Here is a 21,118-nt window from a genome sequence, read left to right on the forward strand (position 1 = left end):
CTGTTTAGCAGGTGATGTGCTATTCCTTTCCTCAACAGAGCAAAATATTTTCTCAACTGAATCATATTTAGAAATATTAAATATGCAGAATCCCTTTCCTTTCACAGCTTCACCTAGTAAGGTACAAACATTTCTGTCTGATGAACTACTTGTATCCAGCCAAATGACACTGATCAAACTATGGAGCAAAAAACTACACATCTTTTGTCATATTCCTTTATTACAGAGTTAACAACTTCCTTAATTCCATAAATAAATTTGGTTTGGTAATAGTTTTATCACTTTCCTCTTTGTTTTTTTAAACTCAGTGGAAGAGGGAGGTACACAGAGACAAGGGTGTATTAGGATTGATGCATCCTCTAGTTTTCCTCTTTAGGGTAAAAACATAAAGTATTCACTAGTGTGAATTCTTAGGAGCCACCTGTCAGATGCATTGTGATAATTCATATAATGGTATGCAGTAAATGCCACTGTTGTTAAGGCTCTTATCTTAGTGATTGCTGTTGTTTCTGTCAATGCTATTAATAACATTACCATGTTGATAATGATACTAACAAATAATGTTAAACACAAACAATGCAATGTACTTTGTACTGTATATGCAGGGGAAAAAGTACGTTTCCTGGCCACAAGATCATTTAAACTATAAGCAGCACTCCCAGTACTTGAGAGCATCCATATATTGGATGTGAGTGGGTGGGACTTTGCCAAAGAGCTCTAGAAAACCAGTTTTACATAGTAGCTCTTCTTTGGGTACAAACAGAAGTTGAAAGATTTTGTGAAGATTTCAAGATGAAGAATCTTTAGTGAGATGAGACAAAGATTTGTACTATTAGAATTTCAAAGAAGTACATATGATAGCAGTAACAAAGCAATAACTAAAAAGGAACTCTGGGCTGGGGTTGTGGCTCAGTGGTAGAGAGCTCGCCTAGCATATGTGAGGCACTGAGTTCGATCCTCAGCACCACATAAGTGTAAAATAAAGATATTGTGTCAACCTAAAACTAAAATAAATAAATAAATATTTTTTTTAAAAAAGAAGGAACTCTACTTCCCTAACCATTTCCTGATTACAACCTGGTTGTTTAAAAAAAAAGGGGGGGGGACAATATAGTAAAAAAGAAAATAAAAAAACATGTGTAATACTATTACTGTGTAGGTAATTTAAATTTTGAGTAATTTATTGTGTTATAGGGAAGAATCCTAATCCAATTTATCTGAGTGTTTTTCAAATATTCCTTCATGACCAATTTGGTGGAAGATATAATCAATTTTGGAGTATATGTTCAGCATCCTTTTTTATAATAGGAGTGTTTACAGTACAATAGAAGTTTTTCATGAAACTTTTATTCATATAGATAATGCATGTAGGTACAGGGTTATGGTATAATGTGAATTTCTAAGTGGGGGTCACAGACAAGATAGTGAGATTAACAACTAAAAGAATTCAATTACTATGATTTTAGTTGCTTTACTTGAAAGAGTAATGCATTTGTATAGCATTCCAATAATGAGACATATTTCGTAACAAACAATCTTGGTAAGAAAAATCTTTAAATACCATTTTATTGTGATATTGATGGAAATGTCAATGGTCTTCACTTGGTTACATTCATATATGCTGGATGCCATTAATTAGAAACATTGTTTTCAATCTTATGGAGCTTATAGAGCAGACATATTAAATAATCAAGGAAATAACTGTAAAATTTCAGTTTTGATAAATGTCATGGCGCTCAAAGGGTACAAAGTAAGAGACTATATTCTAAGTAAACTTAAATGAAAATCCAGAGAAGGCTGCCCCCAAAAGGTAAGATCACTGAATTTTGAAGGAAAGTATGAAATGAAGAAGAAAAAGCATTCTAGATGTGGACAATCTACTCAAAGGCCTGGTCCCCAGATGGGTCCCAGAGAGGACGAAGACCAAATACTCACCCACTTTAAATAGTGCTCACAAAGAAAAGATCACAGGTGCTTGAATTGATTTAGCAGATGTGTGTATCCAGTGGGGGACACACACATTGTCTTTCCTTGATGAGCCAAAGAAAAGGAGCCTATCTATTTCAAAAAGTTAGTTGAGTCTGCTTAAAATATAAATGTGAGGAGTGTCCTAGCACCTTTTGTGCTACCACAGCACCACACTGCAGACTAGGTAACTTATAAAGAGCAGGAACTTATCCCAAAGTCCCAGTGGTATCTGTAAAGGTCTTCCAACTGTGTCCTCTCAGGGTAGAAGACAGAAAACTCACTCCCTCAAGCCCTGTTGATAGAAGCACTAATCCATGCAGAAGAGCAGAGTCCTCCTGGTCCAAACACTTCCAGTGCCCCATCTCACAGCACTGTCACATTGGGGATGAATTTTCCAACATATGAATTTGGGGAAAACACATCAAACTAAAGGACTGTGTTAAATGATCTATTATGTAGTCTTTGATTCTGTTATTTATTAATTTATTATTTGTAATCATGTTAATAGTTCATTTGTGAATCAGGAAGCTGAAACCCTTTAAAATGTAAATAAATGGACCAGTGTTTTGTCTTCATATCAAGTGAAAATGCACATACCCCTGGTAGTAATTTCTTCATAAACCACCAATACATCCTTCATAACAGCAGCAGCCCACTAATACTCCTGGTTAGGGGGAAAGAAACTGCAAAACATTAAATACATCTCATATGCAGTGGCAGGCACACAAACACACACTGATTGGTTATAATTCTGACTTCTCAAAACTGGGGTAGAAGCACATTTTGAGTTCTTGATTTCTTTTACTCTAAAATTACTTGGCAAATCGTTAGGTGCTCAGTATTAGAAATCTTTAATGTAAAGAAAACTAAGGTTTCCAAAAATAGGAACAAATTTAAGGAGATAGTTCTGAGAACTTTAATCTTTTAAAGTATTATTATACAATAGAAAAAAATAAGAAAATTTGAATAGATAAATTTTATTTTATCTTTAGATCCACATTATGATTCTTTCTCGGGGCCATTTTAATATCCATGTCTTCCTCCAGTGTTGGCGACCAAAAATTAATTTGCTTTTTAAAGCATCAGCCCACCTGCAAGTTCCACTAATTAACACTAACTAGACACATCTATTAGTGATTTAAGATATTTATTGAATGACTATTATGAAAGAAACTCCTCCATTTCCTACATAGGAACGGGTATACATTTGTGAATCTTAAATCTAATTATGGCATTACCCTGCTTCAATCCTATTCCTTTGTACTTTAGATAAACATCCAAATCCACATGGTAGAATGGAAAGCACTACAAAAATCTGGTTCTAGCCTCCTCTTACCAACCCTCAGTTATATGCTCTGGTCACACTGGCCAGTTACTAGCTCTCACTTGGGGCCTTCACATACGCCATTTCCTTATAGGGAGCCAAACTGTTTCCATTCTTCACCTGGATGATATTTCCTCATTATTTGGGTCCCTACTTCCAAGTTCCAACACCAGTAAAAATTACATCTGCCTAGCAGAACACTCTGCACTTTTTCTTCATACTGTTTATCATGACTTATAATTATGTGTATTTGTATATGATTTTGTTTTATACTGGGGATTGAACCCAGAGACACAGAGCTACATCTCCAGTCATTACTAATTTTTATTCTGAGACATGTCTCCCTAAGTTAACCAGGCTGGTTTCAAATTTGTCATATTCCTGCCTCACAGCCTCCCTTGCTGGAATCTCTGGGATTATAGGCATGCACCACAACACCTGGCTACTGTATAATTTTTTTTTTAACATTGCTTGCCTTCACTAGACTATAAGCCACAGAAAGGCAAAAGAGTCTAGTGCCATATATATGGAGAGAGAGAAAAAAGAGAGAGTATTCTGCCCAATAAGTGTTTATAGAATACTTTGTTTCAATTCTAGAGCCACCACTAATTATTTAGCATGGCACTAGTCACTTATCCTTTCAGAAATCAATTTTGCCATCTAAAAACTACTATAATACCTCTTCCTTTTGTATTATATTGAAATTTTAAAAATACTATATACATTACCTACAATAGAGTAAGGCTTAATAAATAAGTAAATTGCTTTCCCGAATCCCTTGTTCTTCACCTCCTCACACATCTAAAAATGTTTGAACACTCTGTCCAAAATACAGAAATGATTCACAAATCTGGCATTTACCAGCCACTAGTTTACTTTCCCTTCTTACTCCCCAATTAAGAGAAAGCTCATTTTGAGGTTTAATGGAGAGTGTCGCAGGTTCATCAGAGTTCAATTCAGCAGTCTGGAGTGAATCTGTAATAATCCATGACCACAGACCAGTTTGTATTTTTCCACTAATAAAACCCAAGAATGGCTATGTTTAAATGGAATTTTGCAGGTCATTAATCCATCCTAAGGACTGACTCTTTTGGCTGTTTAATTGGGAAACAGTGATGGTAAGAACAGATTAAGAATCTGGATTTATCAAGGAGACAAGATAGTAGGTTGGTTATATTTCATGCATTTATATTTTAAAAGAATTTCTGAGTTAAATTGAAAATTAAAGAAGCCACTGTCAACTTTCTGCATCAACCAAGATTTGGATGATAAAATTTGAAATGACTATGAAACACCAAACTCTGGTGAGCCAGAAGTTCTTCTTTAAAACTCAGGAAACAAAAGGTTCATAAGGGTGTTCTGAATTGACCACTGTACTCTTGTTTTCCTATCTCAGAAAAGCCTTATCCTCTTATAAATGATTGGTTAAAACATAGACAAGTACCCCAGTTTGGGCCAATGAAAAACAAGGGACCTCTACGTGGAGATTTCTAGGAAAGTTTTCACCTCTTTATACGGTAAAAGGAAAAGAGAGATTTCCTTTTTCCTCCTCTGGATGTTATGAACTGCAAAATAGCTGGTATATGGCAGCTGTCTGAGAGTGGCTACAATAAGGGAGATAAGAAATATTATCATTCACATTTAACAGAACAACAAAGTATAAATTACAAAATTCTGCTCATGATAAATATTGTCCCAGTTACTATGAATTATCTGTTAAGTCTCTGCCCTGGAAAAAGCCCATGCAAATGCTCCATCACTCCCAAACACCATCTTTTCTTTAAAAAATTTAATGTACCACCTGGAAGAAAGATGGCCACTTATTGTTAATCTCATACTGCAAGGATGCACATGATTGGATGAATGGATATAGAAATTTTATACAAACATGTACTTAATAAATATTGAATAATGGGCAGTAGTGCCCCCAACCCCCACGCACCCTTATGCATGGGGAAGGCATTCCAAGATTCCCAGTGGCTCTGACACTGTGGATAGTCCCAAACCTACATATACTGTAATTTTTCATATGTATACATACCTATGATGAAGTTTAATTTATAAATTAATCACACTAAGAAATTAATGCAAATAACTTACCATATAACTGAAAGACCTCAGCATGATGTTCCCCCCGCCCCCCACCTTAATAAGATCTTTCACCTCTTCACTTAAAATGAAGAACTTTACAGCTTCTCTTGCATATTCAAATTGCCAGTGTGGCTACTTTTGTATGTCAGGGCCATTATTAAGTAAAATAAGTACTACAATACACAGACAGCATACCTGATAACAGTGATTGCTACTAAATGACTAACTGGTGGGTAATGCATACAAGGTGGACACATTGGACAAAGGATAATGTATCTCAGGTGAGACAGAGATGGACTAGAGCAGGATGGTGTGAGATTTCACAGTACTATTCAGAATGGAGTACAATTTATAACATGTTTCTTTCTGGAATTTTCCATTTAATATTTGGAAATTATACTTGATCAGAGATAACTGAAACTGCTAAAAGTAAAACTGTGGATAAGGAAAGACTACTATATTTTACATATAGTTCACACATGTGCTCAACATATATATGAAACATGTAAAGGGTTGGGGTTGTAGCTTAGTGGTAGAGTGCTTGCCTAGCTTGTGTGAGACACTGCATTCGAGTCTCAGCACCATGTAAAAATAAATAAAATAAAGGTATTGTGTCCATCTACAACTAAAAAAATTGGAAAAAAAACAAATAAAAATGTGCACATTTTGCATATATATTTACATGTTTATATATAGGTGTGTGTGTGTGTGTGTGTCTGTAGAAAGAAAGAGAGAATAGTTACTGGGTCATGAAAATTCAAAAACAAAGCTGAAAAACATCCCAACCCCCAGAAATTCATAAATTCAACATTTATGTGAAGGACTAACATTGTTATTTAGCCAGCACACAGATGAAGAAAGTCCATAAAAGCAATGCTGGTCAGTAGGGATTTTGTTTGTTTGTTTGTTTTTGCTTCTTGTAGAGGTTTTAATGACTAACTGCCATTCCTCTCCTTCATTTATCTGTCTTCTTTGGAATTGTAATGATTTGCCCTAAATATGAAGACTGAATATCCACAGTGATTTCATACTGTCACCTACAATAAAGATACAGTTTAAAAACCCTGTCAAAGATCAGAAGAATCAGGAAATTACAGATTTCTACAAGAAACAAATGATCACTGGAAATGTTCAGTTGAAAGTTAAAGACAAACATGTTGTTACTGCCATTCTGGAAGTATTGCCATCGTTTCTCCATTTCCGCCCCCCCAACATGCACAGATACACTTCAACTACCCCTTAGAAAGCCAAGGCAAGGAATGAAATATTTTATTTCATTCCTCTACTTTTGTTGGAAAACTTGAAATCTTGACTCTCATCAAATGTAATATTCCTGTCACTGGTATCTAGTACTATACTAGATAAACCAGCCTGAGAATAGGAGTAACCTCCTCTCCTGATCTGTGCTTGCTGAGAGACAAACCTGCAAGAGACAGAAAACAGGGAACTATGAATGGAGGTAGAATTCTTTTTCCTTGTTTAGTATGAGTGTGGGTACTTCTCATTTATTCATAAATTATGTGACTCTCCTCCAATCTCAAAACCACTAAACCACAGCCAATAATTAAACCATCTTACCACTAAAATATCTTTTCTTTCTTTGTCTCCTGCACTATTACTACAGGACCCTGGCCTACTCTTTTTCTATACTGATGAGTGAACCTGGAAGAAGTGGATGATAAGTTTTGGTGTTTAACACAAACATCATGGCATACCACAGACCTCATAAATGACAGCTGTAGGATTCTGAAATAACAGCAAGTATTCTCATCATTTGTTTTTGTTTTAATCTTTTTTTTTTTTTTAATTCAGACTAACTGGCTTGAAGGACAGATAGTCTTTTATGGATATCAACAAATTAACAATAAAAATATTTTTTTCTCTAATAGGAATGACACTAAAACAGAATACTCTGACATGTAAGATTATAATATTGCCAAAATATGTCAGTAAAACCAAGGTCATACATGTGACATGCTGCTTCCAGAAAAAAAAAAAAAAAAATCAGGATTTAAAAATTACAGCTTATGAGATTCCACTTTAAGATGACATAATAGAGAACAGATTAGTTAATGTTTCTCACAAATGAACCAACCCATTGTATAACTACAACCATATTTAATCATGATGGTAAAGTACAAGGAATAATAATCTCTTTTCTATTTGGACAACTCATCTCAGATGAAAATCAGCTTGAAAGTAAATTCATTGAGGAGTGGTTGTTTGGATATACCTGACCATTAATTTTTTTTTTTTTTAACAACTCTAGGTTCAAACAGACACATGGCTTTCTAAAATAAATGTAGGTTTTTTTTTTGTTGTTGTTGTTTTTTTTTTAAGGCAATTACTCGGTGTTTGTTTAACATTTAATGCACTCAATAGCAATTCACCCCTTAAGCATTTATGAAGTAGTTTGGGGACATGCTTGCAGTAGTACACTTGTGTGCAAAAATCAAACATAAAAACTGATCACATGCTCACAGCTGGAACCCGTGTCAGGCTTGATTCCGTCAGGTATCAGGCATTATCACTGAGCGCTCCCTCAGCAGGAGGAAAAATGGTGGCACAGAGGAGAAGGATCACATCAGACACACTCCAGGGTTTCCTTCCCCTACATTGTTCCTCTCCCAAATGTAACTCTTTAAATTTTAAATAGGAAAAGAACACACAGAATTATTGCTCAGGAAAAAAAAAATGGAGAACTGGACTGGATATGGAGAGGGGAAGGTTGTAGCAAAACAAGACAGAAACACTTCTCACTAAACATGTGAATATTAGAAAGTTCAACACTTTAATGTGTCCTTCAGACCTACAGATGCACACAAATCAAAGAGGGTTTGAAGCTCTAGTTCAGATACACTAGTCTTCCACTGTGCTGTTTTTATAATTGTTGATCATGAACAAGTTACTCCTTAGTAACCAGATGCAAATGTACTCAATAATAGCTCATTGATGAGGTTTTGTCTTCTAAACCTATACTTATTGGGCATAATATATACTAAAACACATTAAGATAATTGAAAGACTTGAAGACACATGAACTGGAGCATGTATTATTTTTTCCTTTTCCAGAGGGAAAAAAATAAATCACCTTCAAATCCTATTATCTCACTCAATCATAGAAAGTTATACTTGAGCAATTTGTTTTAACCTCCCAAAATCTCAATTTTTATGTTAGGCCTTATGAACTATAATACTACCATCACTGTTTTGAAAAAAAAAATATTACATTAATAAGTTCATTCTACCACAAAAGCAAAATTCTTAAGAGAGGTGTAGTTTCAGAAAGCATAGGAATTGCTGAATAAATAATGTTATTCCATGTCCATGGTAGCCCCTCCAATGTGTTCAGTGGCTATATGACCAACCTCCTGAACGTGCAGAAGGATGGGGCAGCCTTTGTTCTCCCCCAGTGTACCTGCTGCACCTACTGCTGACCTCATTGGCACTCCTATTCTGAGTTTTGCACCCTTTGTGATAGAGACCATAGAGCAATCCTCTGAGCCCTAAATATTTGCCTATCTACCCTGCTTCTGGATGGTTTGAGAAATAGCCCTCAGTATGCAATAGCTAAATAAAGATGGAGTGTAGATCTCGGTCCATCCATCCACCCTTCTCTAAATCCTGTGGGATTAGAGATGAGTCATCCTCATTTCTAACCTTCACTCTGAAATATAGTAAAATTCTAACGTCTTTTTCTTGGAACTTTGTCACACATACAGGAATTAAATCCCAAATAGATGAATTAGGTGTTTCAAGTAAATATTAAATAAAATTGAGATGTCACTTCTAGCTTCCCGAGTACAGAGCTGTGCTTTCCACTGACTCCTATTCTGAGTTTTGCATGCATCTGTGCATATGTGGGTGTGTGTAGGAAAACATACACGTGTGAACACAGAAGGTACATATTCATAGGAACACATACATACCTATGCATATGCATGTATACATACACAAACATCCTCTTAAAATTTTAGTTTTTTTTTCTTTCTTTTCCATAAGGAGAAAAAATATAATAGATAAATTCTCAGCCCCAAATAGAAAGGAACAAACTGAATATGTGCATTTTCTTTTTAAATAGGGAATCAGATCAGCCTAACAAGATGTTTCCCTGAAATATTGGCCTCAAATGAGTCCATTCAGCCATGGCAAGGAGAGGTTTCCAGCCAAAACATTTAATTAGTGCCCAATTAAGACAGCCAGAATGATGTGAAGTCCAGGCTCTGGCCGCGTGCTTGCCTCAGGATGGGTAAGCAGCTTAAGTGAGTCTAGTCTGACTAAAAGCTGTCAACTGTCAAACTGTCAGTGGGCCATATGGGTCAGGCAGCATCTCTCTGAAGAATTTGGCTTGTCCACTCGTCAGAGGAAAAGCACCTCCAACACCAATGGGTTGACAAATACCCAGCAGTTTTTCAAAGCAAGAAGGAATTGAAGTTATGGTCCGATTAAAGGAAGAACTCTGTCATGTCCCTTTTAAACTTTACTGGCACCCCATCAGCTACAGGAAAAGGTCCAAAGTTCCTATCAGGACAGATAACACCCCTGCCTAATTATCTGGCCTCCTGTCTCACCTCCCCGTTTCTCTGCTTTATCCTTGAGCCACATTAAACTGTTTGATGTCCTATCCACATGTACATTGCTCTTTCCCAACTCCAAAGCTTTGCTAATGTTGTACCCCTGCCCACAGCACCTTTCTGTCTTCTCCCTCCACCCCAATGCATTCAGCTCTTGCTAAAATTCACCCCTTTACATTAAACTAAGTCAGCTGCTACAGGAAGTCTTCCTTACCCATCCCTGCACCTCAACCTGGCAGGGTTAGAGCCCCCTCCCCCAGGCTCTCCAAAGCCCCTGGGTATCTAGCACCCATCTTAATGCACACAGTTATCATCAATTCTTTATGAGCCCATTTCCCCCTCTTGACTCACACAATGTGATGGCAGAAATGTCTTCTTTGTCTTCATCATCCTAGGAATATTGAAAGTTCCTCATATTGCATTCTAAGGATCAATAATCTAATCATTAAATAATCAAGTTAAAGCTAACCTCAACCCATGTTTAATTTCTTCTTTTGTTTTAAAACATCCCTGTTAGGTAAACAAGCACCATCATACCATTGGATTGATTTGCCTGTATAGATAAAGTAAGCCAATACACAACTGAGTATTGGCTCACTGCAGTCCTATTGCTCCCTGTGCCCAGGTAATGGGCACACCCTTCCCAAAGTACAAACACAGGAAGAGGTACCTGGAATTAGAATCCATTATGGTACCAGGCTGAGTAATATCAAATAGGGGAGTGTACAGGAAACTGAAATCAAAGATCTTTATAATAAGCTACTTTAAAAAAAATTCTCAGTGTAGGTTCATCAATTATTACCAATATGCCTCTTTTGTGGGAGATGCTGATAATAGAGAAGGTTATACATGTGTGGGGCTAAGTGGTATGAAAGGTATCTTTGTATCTTTCAACTTTGCTGGGAACCTACAACTACTCTTTTAAAAAATATTTTTTTAATGATAAAGAAATGATAAATGTTTGAAGAAATATATCTAACCTGATTTAAATATTATGTTATTAAAACATCACATGGTACCCCATTAATATGTACAGTTCTTATATTTTTATGTGTACATTGAGAATAAAAACAAAAGACATTGCAATAGCACTTTTCTAAACATTAGCTTAAAAACTTCATTAATTGATTGATGTAGCTCTGGTATTTTATCATAACCAGGAATCAAGTAAGATGTAGAAGAAGCTGGGGCAGGAGGGAATATTTTGATTTGTGGAAACATCCTTGGCCTTTTCTAGCCTCTTCCTTGCCAGAAATGTTTTTATGAGAACTATTCTAAAAAAGAAACTGATAAAGACAAACTCGAAGAAGAGAGAAGATGAAAAGAGATGACTCAATAACTCAGCCAGAGCTTGGCACCCATGTGTGAAAATGCTGGGGGTCCAGGTTCTCATTCCCCAGGACCCATTCAGCAAGTCCAGGCCCTCAGGTCTGTTTGTCTATGTGTCCTCTACCTGCCTGAGTAGAGATGCCACATGATCCCCGCAAGTGCAGGCCAATCTCCACCCCTAGCAACGCCTGGGATGAAAGAGTGTTACCCTCTGACTAACCAGTGCTATAACAAAATGAAAAATTTCTCTTTTTGTTTTTAGATAGAAAAAGTCATATCTTTTGACTGTCTTCTCTCATTGTTTTTGTTTTGTAGTACTGAGAATTGCACCCAGGAGCACCCCACCAATAAGCCACATCCCCAGCACAATTTGTTTATTTATTTATTTTGTATTTATTTATATTGAGACAAGATATCACTAAGATAACAGAGGCTGGCTGCAAACTTGCTATCCTTGTGCCTCAACCATCCTGTAGCTGGGATCACAAATGTGCAGCACCATGCCCAGTTTAGAGTAACTATCTTAAAATTAGATCAAAGATGAGGCATTCTCACATAATCCTAAATGTTATGCAATAATTTTATTTAACAAAAAAAAATCTAAAACTTGAATAAAGAACATGCTTTAGAAAGCAATAAACATCACACTTAATACTTCCTAAGTTCAGGACAAAGGTAAAACTTATGAACTAATCATCCAACAGAAGTATCTTAAAAAAGAGCACATGTGACTGACATCATCTCATAACTACCAGCTATTGGTTACACTTCCCATTACAGCTAAATCAGACTGTAGCTATTACAACATGGTGAAAACATATATTTGCATAATACGCTGATGAATCACTTGTGCACAAACCTGCAGTGCTGCTTTCACTGGCTGTAAGGAAAAGGACCCCAACGCTCCACATGGAGTGGCTATGCTGAGGCATGTTCACTATCACAAGCTCCCTGCACAGGTAGTTTCTGTGGTGTGGATAATGAATTGGTGGCAAGAGCTTTATTCCAAGGAAGGCACATCCCATGGAGAACATAGGTAGGATATAACCATGACTTTCTACGTAAAGTACCAAATGTTATATCCTCCCAAAATGTCACCTTTCCTGCATTCCCAAGAGGTCATGGAGGGAAGACCTGGGTTGTTTCCACCTTCATGAACACGTGCATGTCAAGAGACAGAATCACCAGGTCTAGGAAAGGCTTCCCAGGTATTTCCAGACCTGCAGGAGGCAACTGTTCAAGCCAAGAGGCCACAGCAAGCATCAGCTTTCCCTCTATACAGCAGCACAAGAACATCAGCAGATAGCACCCACTCTACTTCCCTGCAAGAACAGAAACAACTGGAAGTAAAAAGGCTTCCTCTGTCCTCTTCCATCTGCAGAAGCAGCTTCTGAGCCTTTTCAAAGAGACACGAAGAATGCTTAGGTGGCTGGATGGGCCTTTCCTTGCCCTTTCTCACTGATCTCTTCTCTCCTTCCTTTGCCATGTCCCTTTCTTGCGGGGAGGACATTTGGAGAAAACCTGTTTTTATAATAAAGTATAGGAAGTTAGACAAACGGTAGTAAGAATTTGTGTGTGCATGTGTGTGAGGGAGAGAGAAAGAGAGAGAGAGAACTCATTTGCACAGGTGAGTAGATGCAAGGTATATGCTGGCTCTCCTGAAAGGATGCAGATAAAATGCAAAACCTAACAGCTCAAAGAGCCTGCAGCTGCCATTCAGCACAGCTGTATGTAAGAAAGAAAATCATATGGACTATATCAAGTGAGAACAAAACGCTAGAGAGAAACAGAAACAAAAAAAAAAAAGGAGGGAGAAATAAGGAAGCCCTCATACCTAACTGATGTCCATGGTAAAAGTAAAGGAGGCCATAATGATAACTGAATCCAGTATAGGGCTGCTTGCATAAGCTGGGGGGGAAAAAAGTTCTAGAAATGTATGTTGTAGGAAGAAGTTCCCAGATTTCTGATACCAACTCTGTATAATACTTCATGATAATTAGGGAAGAAACTAAGGTCATAGGTGGCAAATTAATCTCATATGCAATAGAAACACAGTAGTCAAGGTCAGGAAGGAATCTGGGGAAAACAGAGCAAAAAGGAAATGATGTCAGAATTAGACACCTGAGCAAATAAATTTTTTATTTTTCATTTTAAAATAAGGTACAGTGGTTATACAAGAACCATGATTCTGATTCACTAGTGTTTTGGTGAGCCTTAGGAGATGGTACACCAAAATATGTGGCGTTGAACCTCAAACCCAAAGCCCCCTGGAAATAGGAAATGCAGAGAAGGGCTTTCTCTGAAGTTCCTTCAGCTTCCTGAAGACCAGATCTGACAAATAGGAACACAATCTCCTTCCACCTTCCTTTGAAATATCATTAACCAAGGAAGACTCAACTTGTTTCACAGAAAAGAGACTAAATGTTAAACACCACACCTGGAGCCCAGGAGAAATTTGCTCCAGGTCATCATCTGTTCTTCCAGCATGTCCTGTACCCTAAAATTCACTTCCCCACCCTATAAGAATGCCTATGATCCCCCATTCTCTTCTTCCTGTGAAGAGAATATTTGAGTCTTAAATCATCTGGTCCATCTTCAAATTTCATTTTGTGTGGCTCCCATGTACATGTGCATGCTAATACATCTGCATGTCTTTAATCCTATTAATCTGTCTATTGTCAGTTTATTCAGCAGACCCAATTATTAAAAATTCCCAGGGAAAATCAAATTCTATCTTCTAGGGCAGGAAAGCAAAACAGGTCACAACCAATAGAACAATGATGAACTACATACATATAAATTTTAATAGCAAGAGCAAATATATATACATGTAACATATATATGCATATTTATGTATATATATATATATATGTGTGTGTGTGCGCGTGTGTGTGTGTATATATATATACACAAAAAAAAAAGAAAAAAACTCATGTAGGCACATAAGATTTGTTTTGTAACAACATATTATAGTACAAAGAAGTTACCAAACTCAATTGGCTCTATGAAAGTATCAGCAAGCTTTGTGTTGCTAATGACTAGGGATTATAACTGAACATTAATTCATATATTCTAAATATAGAAAATCATACATTGAGTTTTTATTGACATATAAATGTTAAATTGGGAGCAGGTATATAGAAGCCAGTTCTCTTGACTTGGATTAACACAGATGACAAATCTAGTAAGCAAACTGAATCCGAACACTCTAGTGATAATGACCATAAAGCCTGTAGAGTGTGTCTGGAAGGAAAGGGCAGGATGCTGAAAAATGTCTAAAATGGTGAAACTCTGAAAATCAAATTTTAACTGTCAGAGTAGAGAAAGAATTAAAAATTGAAATTTAGCAGTACTAAAATTATTCCAGATTATCTAAGAATGACAGTATTCTTTATAATACTGAAAACTTTTATCAATAAATATTTATATAGTGAGTTTAAAATATGGATAGCAAACACTAATATTAAAAAGAATAATTCTAACTCTTCTCATAGTATTAAGATAGGTATACAAAAATAAAAAATTATCATTTTCAAAAATCAAATTGTATATCGCAAAAAGTATATTTTTAACTATTTTATAGAAATATTTCTACTATAAAAAGTTCGAAAAAGTAAGAAAAGAATGAGCATTTTAATAGGTTGTCAGTCATCTAGTCATGAGGAGGGCTCCTAGGATATTCATTATAGTTAGTTTCCCATCATGGGTATTCTCAGCTTGTGAAAATTGAGTTATACACTTAGTATCTGTGCATTATTCTAACTGAAAAAATGCTAAGATTCAATTTTAAAAAATTCTAAAGAAAAAAATGGCATCATTCATAATCAGCATTTCTAAGACTTTGAGTTTATCCTCCACTAAAGTACTTTAACAGCGTGGCACAGCATAAAACATAATAACATATTAGGTTGTAAGGAACATAGTTCTCTAAAGGGATTGAGAAGAATTCACACTTGGTCAGTATAGTTAAAGTCTTGGAAAGGATCTTAGGAAATATCTGCTTGGATCCTAAGAAAATGGGCAACAAGCAGAGGGACCAACTGAAATGTGTGACACCAAGTCTGTTTTACTGGAATGAACTGATTTGAGGAACAAAATGTGCATGTTTCAGTTCCTTGAGATCAACTTAATGATCCAAGAATGTGACATTTCTTCTGGTCCACGGTAACATATCATGCCCCATTTATGAAACCATAATGCCCATATTCAAGCCAACTCTCCCATTTCCCCATTGTGTATTTTTGAGCAAGACATTTAATATTTCTAAATCTATGATTTCTATACACATTAAATGGGATAAGATTATAGGGCTGGGGATATAGCTCAGTTAGTAGAGTGCTTGCCTCACAAGCACAAGGCCCTGGGTTCAATCCTCAGCACCACAAGAATGGGATAACATGGCATACCCTATTTACCTGTCTGGATTATTTTGAGTCATATACAAAATAACATAAACAAAGGGCTCTGAGAGTTAAAAGAAAATTTTAAAAAAATAAGTGTGTATGTGTGTAAAATACTATTGAATAGCCTGAATTTGATGAGCCACACTGATTTGACCACACTGATTCTCTTTGACCTATCCTGTGTACTATTTGCTACTGTACAACTTCCTAAAAACATATATTGGTTATATCATGCTCCTGTTTCAACACTTCAGCAGCCCCTCTCTGTCTGTAGCCTCAGATATTTAACAATCTCAGGCTTGCTAGTCACATTCATCACTTAGGATGTACCATTTAGAGCACAACAATACAGCCTTTCAAATCATGCCATGATCCTTCCTGTGGATCATATCCTTACCTTACTTGCCCTTCCCACTCCTGCTCCTTTCAAATTACATCTGTCCTTTAAGGTCCTATTCACATCCTCCCTTTTCCATGAAGCTCCCTCCATTGAGTCTAGTGAATCGATCTGTTTATTATCCCTGAATTCCTGTGGATACCATATTCTGCACGTATGTATCAAGACTTGTCTCACTAAACTGTAAAACCCCTTTAGAAGATGCATTCATTCTTTCCTATTTCTTTCCTTTTCCTGGTAACCAACACAATACTGGGTAAATGGTGATGAAACTGTTTTAATAAATACCAGAGTTCTCAATAAAATGCATGGAAATGAATTAATAATTCCTAAGGGAATATCTGACAGTTACATGAAATGTGTGTATCAAAGGTGTTATTTCTCTTGCTCATTTCGAATATGCCTTCTGGGAAGTGTTTTGAGAAGCTACAAATAAATGTTCTCCTCTACGAGAAGGACAGAGAACAAACCTAGGTCACTGTTCCTGATTTACAAGACTGGGACAAACATAAAAATGAATCCATACATAGGACTCACACAAATATAAAGTCAATTCAAAACAAATAAATATGAAATATTAATAATCCAAAACATGAATTGTGTAATAGTTAAAGAATAGTTGAGTTTTGAGAAAAGGAGCTCTACTGAGTTCTACCAAGATTAGATGCAACAGACCAGTCTCTAAGGATTGAGAAGAAAGGAGATCTGATCATAGATGGGTGACAGATCAGAGATAGGCAGGGTACTCAATGGAGAAGAGAAAGTAGGGAAGGGAGGGAATGGAGAGTGAACCTTTTGGAAGCTACTTTAATTGGCTAATACTAGGGTTTAGACAAGGATACTCAAATGTCCATTTGCTTGCTATAGGTTTGGTCAGGGGGGCACTATTGGAAGGTAGTGATGAAGTAGAAGAAATAAAATATAGGTAGAATGGAAACAAAAAGGAAGGACAAGTATAATTTTAAACTGAGGTTCTGGATACCTTTTCAGGTCTGGCACCCCACCCCTACCCCCCAAGCCAGTCTTTCTCCTAAGGCTATCACTCCCAAATTTCTGTGATATCTGTAGATCTTAGAGTTACCATAAATTTTGCCACTTACAAAACCCATCACCTTGTGCACTTTTAATTAGTCCACCAATAAATTGATTAAGCAAAGAAAGAAATGATCTTTTAAGAAACCTACAATTTAAAGAACTTTACATGAGCATTGGTCAGATCAAGAAAACCGCATCAACCTAAGGATCTGAGAAAGACCAGACCACTGTAAACCACCTTGAGATCACCAGACTGATGTCCTCACATGCTTCCCCATGCCCACCCCTCACTAGGTTTCCATTAAAATAAGAGTCTGAGAATCCTAAAAGCATTAAGATGGCTACATTCTTCCTTGAATGTGTATTCCTTGCTTAGCCCAGGCTGTCTCTTGAGCTAGTTCCCATTCTTGCTTGAATGTGCATCTGCTTTCCTAAATAAATCTCCATCTGTGTTTCTGATTGTCATGTGCTGAAATCATTTTCTGTCATATGCCAGGGCCCTGACTTGTCTGGAGTCAAAGTCCCCCTTTCTGGGAACTCCTCAGACCTCTTCTGGTGATGGTGGAACCTTTAGAAGATAGGGCCTTAGGGGAGGTTGTTAGGTCATTGGGAGGCAGGCCCTTAAAGGAAATTATGGGACCTTTTGCTTCTTAGCTGATAAGGACAGCAGTTTTGCTCTGCCATGTACTCATCCATAATATGCTGCCTCACCATAGGCACAGATCAGTGGAGCCAACTAAACGACATGGACCAGAACCTCCAAACTTTAAGCCAAAATAAATCTTTTCCTTTTTATAAGTGAATTATCTCAGCTGTTTTGTTACAGTGATGGAAAGTGGACTAATACAGCTAACTTTCATGGTTCTACTTTTTGGCTCTTCCCCCCCCCCTCCACATTTTTTCCTTTCCATTTTGTACTCATGCCCAGATTCAAAGTGATGGCTTCATAATAATAAATAAATAATTAAGAAACCCAAGAAAGGATCCAAAAGATATGCCAAGAAGGGTTATAAGCTTGGCATCAGCTCCTTCTTTAGTGAGAGACAGAAAATAGGTTTGAATTTGCCTGCCTGGATGGCTGGAAGGCAGTGACAGACATCCAATTATAAAGCTCAGGGGGCATTTTCTCTTGCCATCAGTAGAAGCCAGGCTGCCTGGCATTCATATTTTAAAACATTTTTTTTTATTCCCAGAGTTTAAGAGGTAGTAATGTTTATTTCCCCTCTTCTAGAGGCTTAAATATACACACATCTTTCTTTAGTGTCAGGAGTGAGTATACCTGGACTCCTACAGGTCTAACACCATAGAGAACTGTGCTCTGATTTACCCAGGTGAGATTACATGCCTTTGAACCCTTGCCTCTAGCTTTCAAGATATGACCAGTGAACAGGATGGAAGAGAACAGGTGCTATGGAGAAATGATGAGTTAGACAGTAACTGCTCACTCAAGTTCATGGACTATATTGTTTATACAGTTTATAAAATGTTTTCACAACTGTTACCTCATTTGATCCTTGTACAACCCTGTGAAGCCAGCAGAGTTAAGACTGTCATCTGCATTGTGTAAACAGGGGAGAAGCTCAGAGGTGCTCTCTGCCTAGTGCTTAGTCACATAGCTGGTGCACTTCCCCACTGGGACTAGAGCCCAGGGACCCAGAGTCATTCACACAGAGTAACAGAGGACTGAGCTCCAGGGACAGCAAGCAGCTCAGGGACTTTCTGAGAGATGTGAGACAGACATAAAATCCCAAACCAGAAAAGGGCTCAAAAAGATCAAATCCAATTCCCTCATTTTACAGATAAAGCCTAGTTTGATTGAATGATTGGCTCAAAATTATCCATTAAACTCATGTAAAAGTAGCTCTCCCAACTCCTAGTCCTAACTCTTTCACCCTCCATGATCTCTTTCCATTAATCTGGTCTAAACAACAACAACAAAAAAAAAAAAAAAAAAAAAAAAAACTCAAAGGCTTTCTGGACAGGAAGTCAGTGAGAGAGGTTAGGATCCACTTAACCTGACCAAGTAAATGGAAGGTTTGATCAAATACCCAATGAAACTGAGTTCTGCAAATTGATTATCTAGAGTTAAAAGTCTGCCTATTAGAAAATGCATAAAGCTTTGAAGAGGGCTAGGTGGTAGGAAAAAGTACCAGAGGCAGAATTAGTAGGTCCTCATTTGCCCTGTCCTACTGAATGACTTTGGAAACCTGGCAGAGGATCAGTCTCTTCATTTGCAATAACCAGGATGCCTGCTTCATTGGATTGTTACAAAAAGGTACTGAGATAAAGGGTGTGAGGGTCATTGCAAACAATAAGATATTGTCATCCTTTTTGCTATGGTTTGCTTTCCTGAATAACCTGGCTAATTGTCCTCCTTTCACTTAATTTTTGGTTTTGTTTATGTGGCCCCACTAACTACCTTGTGTGAGGGTGACACACAATAGTGAATCACACTCAGGTTAGACTTTAAAAGGACCCAGATGGTGCTTTTTCACATTGGCACTTCAAACAAAAGCGTGAGGGTATATGGATATTCCAGACTGTGGCTCTAAGATTACCTCTCAAAGGTTGAGAAACGATATCTAATAATGACCTTAATCACCTATGAATATAAAATTGCCAAAGAGATTATTTATGTATGCCTATAAAAATTTAGGAGTACCCAAGTGTCCAAGAAATGTGGATATTGCTAACTGAGCTAGAACTGTAAAGACAAAGATGGATTCCCAAATAAAGAATTTATCAAGGTATCGCTAACCCTGCCCAAATTAGAGGACACTTAAACATTTGGGTTCCAAGAATGGAGACAATCCATAAGGCTATCAGAACTTTAGGAAGGTAGCTTAAGACCAAGATAAAACCACTGGATCTGAAGCCTTGCTCACCAACAAAAGCCTGTCCTTAAATTTCAGCTTGTAGCAAGATTTACCTACACATAACATGCTGACCAGCTGGTCGAAGACCCAATCTCTGGCTCTGAGTGAATATAAATTATTACATGAATTTCATGTGAGCTTGGGTGGCAAATGGTTAGTCCTCTTGACCTTAGTCACCCTGGGAAGAGAAAGGAAACTAGGAGACCTCACTCAAACCTGTTCCCCTTTCATTCAGTGTCTCTCAGGTATGTCACTGGATCGCTGCCACAGGCACCTGCAAAGGGGCCAGGCTGCAAGACAACACTTGACCTGAGTGGAAAAGACATGTTTTTGATGGGTTCAGGACACACTACCCCAAGATAGCATACCATCTTGACATGCTGAAAGCAGCCCAAGCAGGAAGATCCCTCAGATCCCCTCTCCACTGTTCTTCCTGAAGCAGGTCATAAAGCAAGGAAGGGTTTTCTGACATTCTTTGAATAAGACCCTCAAGAGAAAGGTGACCTCTCTATCCCTAGAGGAAAGGGGACCTCTCTATCCCTAGAGGAGAGGGGCACCTGAAAATGAAGGACCACAATGAAGAACCTGAACAGAGTCCTGGCTGACTTTCTGTGTGTCCTATTATAGTTTTCCACGACTGTCACTCTTCATCAAACCTAGCATAAAAATACACAGGGAACTTTCTTTTGGTATTCATTTGTTTGCCAAGTCTCCCATGTCTTGTAAAACTTGTATTAGGTAACTCTGTATGCTTTTCTCTTATTAATCTGTCATTCATTATAGGCAACTCAGCCACGAACGTATATTACCCAAGAGGGCTCCACCTTCTCTTTTAATGACTCAAACTGAAAACATACTGATTTGCCTTCTGAAACATTTTTGAAAACAGAAGAAAAAGTTGACAACATTACCCATTTTTGAAAATAAAGTTATGCTCTATATTAGGTATAAATTTAGCCCACTTCTTCCCTTTTAAAGCATTTTTTAAAAATGCCTGAGATAAGCAACAATGAGGAAGTACATAACAGCATAAATTTAATGATCATCTATATAGCTAAAGTTTAAAAGAAAATGAATATTTAAAAAAAAAAACATTTCAATTAAGACGGTTGAAATTAAAA

Source organism: Marmota monax, unplaced genomic scaffold (assembly GCF_021218885.2).
Source record: "Marmota monax isolate L192 unplaced genomic scaffold, Marmota_monax_Labrador192_F-V1.1 WCK01_AAM20220418_F8-fsc00015, whole genome shotgun sequence".
NCBI lineage: Eukaryota > Metazoa > Chordata > Mammalia > Rodentia > Sciuridae > Marmota > Marmota monax.